This window comes from Manis pentadactyla, chromosome 17 (genome assembly GCF_030020395.1).
Source record: "Manis pentadactyla isolate mManPen7 chromosome 17, mManPen7.hap1, whole genome shotgun sequence".
Taxonomy (NCBI): domain Eukaryota; kingdom Metazoa; phylum Chordata; class Mammalia; order Pholidota; family Manidae; genus Manis; species Manis pentadactyla.
In genome coordinates, this window is record NC_080035.1 from 48,523,044 (window position 1) to 48,528,894 (window position 5,851).

The following is a 5,851-nucleotide window of genomic DNA, read 5'->3' on the forward strand; positions in this document are numbered from 1 at the left end:
ACTTTGACTTTGCTCCAGATCATTCAGGAAATTTGGAAATACTTAACATTGACTTCATGATAAATGTCAACTCAGACATGCTGCTGCTTCAAAAGCAAACATATGTGTTGGTGTTAATGACAGGAGCTTTCCTTGTGACAGAATTCAAACCCTCCCTCACCAATCTCCAGCCACACCTGTATCTGTTCATTTTCCCAGTTGTGTCATGTAACTACGTATCTAAGGTTGAACTGTTGTGCAATAAGTTGTGCAACTGGTCCAGTTTATACAAGAAAATGCAAACATACCTCCTAAAGCAGTGGTTCCCATTTAAATTCCTAATATCTGTATGTAAGCAGAGTTCCCACTGAACAACTTCTCAGATCCTTGGTATTGTTTATTAATTGTAAATTGGTGTCTCATTATGATCTTGCCTGTCTATCATATCAAATAAAGTTGAACCTGTTTTCATACCATGGACAACCCCAGACTGATGATTTTATTTGCTAAGTTCTCAGACCATGACATCCAGGAATATCTGATAGAAACAGTTAAAAATCCAGATGAAGTCAAGATATCTTTAGGGAGGTTTATAAAAGAAAGACCAAACCATAATTATCGTTCTTGAAGAAACACAGGAGAGGTTGTAAAACTCCCTTAAGTTTTTTCAAGAAAATATTTTGGGAGCATCTTAAAACAGCAAAGAATGCCACTACCCTCTACTGCCAGCATCATTAAAAAAATTAGCAGATAGTACCACTGGGACACAATGTGAAGAATTCTGTTAGAATATTTTGCTCAAAATACAGTTTGACTATGTTGGAAGATTTTTAGTGGAGAGGCAAGGCTGACAAAGCCAAAAGGACTTTGTGAATCAAATTAGAGAGAGAGAGACTTAAGTGTGCACAGGTTAAACAGGCCCCTGGGATAGAAAGAAGACTGTCCTTAAGGTTAGAGTCTTAAAGTCCTGGTTCTAGGTGACTGGTGGATTTGAACAAATAGCCTCCAGTCTTCTGATTACAAGATTCATCTATGAATTTTGCTATTTTACTGAAGCACTTGTTGTAAAATGGGGAATTTCTTATCAAATATCTTTTTTATTTTCAAAGGCCAATAAAAATATTATCATAGAATAAAATTGTGAAATGCAATGTCTTATTTTAATTTTAAAGTGTGTAATGATGTAGAGGTTTTAGTTGGAGCTATGTGATGTTACTAAGGACTTGGTGACTATTAAATCCATGAAAGACACTGAAATTCTACACCCAAACTAGCTATACCTTAATGTAAATACATTGTAAATCGTTGGATTTCAAAAACAAATTAAACTGACATATGCTAGTATTGTTAAACTGTTGTACATGAATTTGTTTTTGTAAAAATCTAGATAAGCAGAAAAATATACAAATGGAAATAAAGGTTTTGACTTGAACTTTCTGGAAAAATAAATATGGAATAACTGGTTTTTCTGATAATTATAGATGTTTACAATATTTTATTTTCATATACTCTGGTTATTTAAAAAATTCTCAATTGGATTTTGCACATTTGAAATATCACAGACTGAATGAATGAATTTGCATTATTCAAATGCATCTTAGAAACTGGAAACTCTGCACTAAAGTCTGTGTATACAAAATAAAATTCTTGCAAACAATTGTGTAAAGTAAAATATGATTTTTACCCATGAGTCAAAAAAGGTTTTAACACAAAATCTTGTATTTTGTATTTACATGTTTTTCTCAGATAATATAGGGTATCAAAATATTAGAAAACTATTTGATTCTATTATTCACACAATAAAAATAAGACTTAAATTGATACTGGATAAGCTAATATTTATTAGGAGAATCATATAGGCTAATACAAAATAAATTTTGATATTGCTATAACACTGCCTAATATATTACTCTGAGAATATAGCATATTTTAAAAAAGAAAAGATCATGAATATCAAAAAAGGGAGTGAGGTAAATTTAAAAGCTTTAGTTTAGAATAGAATTGGATCACATTAAAATTTAATTGAAAACATGAACATACAAATGTCATACATTACTGAATATTAAATTGCAATACACAGTAATAGTTTGCCTAATTAGAACTTACATGTATATTTCTAATTGGATAACAAGTCATAATGTAGATAAACCAGACAGTTGCTAAATGAAATTCTTATACAGAACTTTGGGAATTAACATGCTGAAATTTTCTTATTGTCACAAATTACACAAATAGATGAGCCCTTGTTTAACTCCAGGTGCTCCTACAGAACATAATCACCCAGAAAAGAAAATTGGCTTACAGTCTCCACCACCTTAGGACTTAAAACTGTCAAGTATTGTAATAATAATGCTTCAAATGGAAAGAAAACCAAAATAATTGACCAAATGGTCTATTGGATAAGCATTGATAGAGTCACACAAAATGACAGTTAATGAGACATCTAAGGAAAAATAAATCAACTATGCATACATAGATACATTAAAGAACCAAAGGAAATGAAGATGGAATCTTAAACTTGATTCAATAATATTAAGTTATATTAATATTGGGTTGTCTTCTATTTCCTTGCCACATAAAGTAAATAATATAGTATCCATTTTCATTAGGAACCAATTTATCCAGCATAAGAGAGAAGGTCAATAAAGAAAGTAACAAAAGACAAAGAAGGACATTACATAATGATAAAGGGCCCAGTCCAACAAGAGGATATAACCATTATAAATATATATGCTCTGAATACCGGAGCACCAACATACCTGAAACAAATATTAACAGAACTAAAGGAGGAAATAGATTGCAATGCATTCATTCTAGGAGACTTCAACACACCACTCACTCCAAAGGAAAGATCCACCAGACAGAAAATAAGTAAGGACACAGAGGCACTGAACAACACACTAGAACAGACGGACCTAATAGACATCTACAGAACTCTACATCCAAAAGCAACAGGATACACATTTTTCTCAAATACACATGGAACATTCTCCAGAATAGACCACATACTAGGACACAAAAAGAGCCTCAGTAAATTCCAAAAGATTGAAATCCTACCAACCAACTTTTCAGACCACAAAGGCATTAAACTAGAAATAAACTGTTCAAAGAAAGCAAAAAGGCTCACAAACACATGGAGGCTAAACAACACACTCCTAAATAATCAATGGATCAATGACCAAATCAAAATGGAGATTCAGCAATATATGGAAAAAAACGACAACAACAACACAAAGCCCCAACTACTGTGGGACACAGCAAAAGCAGTCTTATGAGGAAAGTATATAGCAATCCAGGCATATTTAAAAAGGGAAGAACAATCCCAAATGAATGGTCTAATGTCACCATTATCGAAATTGGAAAAAGAAGAACAGATGAGGCCTAAGGTCAGCAGAAGGAGGGACATAATAAAGATCAGATAAGAAATAAATAAAATTGAGAAGAATAAAACAAAAGCAAAAATCAATGAAACCAAGACCTGGTTCTTTGAGAAATTAAACAAAATAGATAAGACTCTAGCCAGACTTATTAAGAGGAAAAGAGAGTCAACACAAATCAACAGTATCAGAAACGAGAAAGGAAAAATCACGACGGACCCCACAGAAATACAAAGAATTATTAGACACTACTATGAAAACCTCTTTGCTAACAAGATGGGAAACCTAGGAGAAATGGACAACTTCCTAGAAAAATACAACCTTCCAAGACTGACCCAGAAAGAAACAGAAAATCTAAACAGACCAATTACCAGCAAAGAAATTTAAGTGGTAATCAAAAAACTACCAAAGAACAAAACCCCCAGGCCAGATGGACTTACCTCGGATTTTATCAGACATACAGGGAAGACATAATACCCATTCTCCTTAAAGTTTTCCAAAAAATAGAAGAGGAGGGGATACTCGCAAACTCATTCTATGAAGCTAACATCACCCTAATACCAAAACCAGGCAAAGACACCACCAAAAAAGAAAATTACAGACCAATACCCTGATGAACATAGATGCAAAAATACTCAACAAAATATTAGCAAACTGAATTCAAAAATACATCAAAAGGATCGTGGACCATGACCAAGTGGGATTCATCCCAGGGATGCAAGGATGGTACAACATTCGAAGGTCCATTAACATCATCGACCACATCAACAAAAAGAAAGACAAAAATCACATGATCATCTCCATAGATGCTGATAAAGCATTTGACAAAGTTCAACATCCATTCATGATAAAAACTCTCAGCAAAATGGGAATAGAGGGCAAGTACCTCAACATAATAAAGGCCATTTATGATAAACTTACAGCCAACATTATATTGAACAGCGAGAAGCTGAAAGCTTTTCCTCTGAGATCGGGAACTAGACAGGGATGCCCACTCTCCCCACTGTTATTTAACATAGTACTGGAGGTCCTAGCCAAGGCAATCAGACAAAACAAAAAAATACAAGGAATCCAGATAGGTAAAGAAGAAGTTAAACTGTCACTATTTGCAGATGACATGATACTGTACATAAAAAACCCTAAGGACTCCACCCCAAAACTACTAGAACTGATATCGGAATACAGCAAAGTTGCAGGATACAAAATGTACACACAGAAATCTGTGGCTTTCGAATACACTAACAATGAACCAACAGAAAGAGAAACAGGAAAACAACTCCATTCACAATTGCATAAAAAAATAATAAAATGCCTAGGAATAAACCTAACCAAAGAAGTGAAAGACTTATACTCTGAAAACTACAAGTCACTCTTAAGAGAAATTAAAGGGGACACTAACAGATGGAAACTCATCCCATGCTTGTGGCTAGGAAGAATTAATATCATCAAAATGGCCATCCTGCCCAAAGCAATATACAGATTTGATGCAATCCCTATGAAATATGAAACTAACAGCAAAATTATTCAATGAACTGGAACAAATAATTCAAAATTTCATATGGAAACACCAAAGACCTGAATAGCCAAAGCAATCCTGAGAAAGAAGAATAAAGTAGGGGGAATCTCACTCCCCAACTTTAAGCTCTATTATAAAGCCATAGTAATCAAGACAATTTGGTACTGGCACAAGAGCAGAGCCATAGACCAATGGAACAGACTAGAGAATCCAGACATTAACCCAGACATATATGGTCAATTAATATTTGATAAAGGAGCCATGGACATACAATGGCGAAATGACAGTCTCTTCAACAGATGGTGCTGGCAAAACTGGACAGCTACATGTAGGAGAATGAAACTGGACCATTGTCTAACCCCATATACAAAAGTAAACTCAAAATGGATCAAAGTCCTGAATGTAAGTCACGAAACCATTAAACTCTTGGAAAAAAACATAGGCAAAAACCTCTTAGACATAAACATGAGTGACCTCTTCTTGAACATATCTCCCTGGGCAAAGAAAACAACAGCAAAAATGAACAAGTGGGACTATATTAAGCTGAAAAGCATCTGTACAGCAAAAGACACCATCAATAGAACAAAAAGGAACCCTACAGTATGGGAGAATATATTTGAAAATGACACATCCGATAAAGGCTTGACGTCCAGAATATATAAAGAGCTCACACGCCTCAACAAACAAAAAACAAATAACCCAATTAAAAAATGGGCAGAGGAACTGAACAGACAGTTCTCCAAAAAGAAATACAGATGGCCAACAGACACATGAAAAGATGCTCCACATCGGTAATTATCAGAGAAATGCAAATTAAAACTACAATGAGGTATCACCTCACACCAGTAAGGATGGCTGCCATCCAAAAGACAAACAACAACAAATGTTGGCAAGGCTGTGGAGAAAGAGGAACCCTCCTACACTGCTGGTGGGAATGTAAATTAGTTCAACCATTGTGGAAAGCAGTATGGAGGTACAT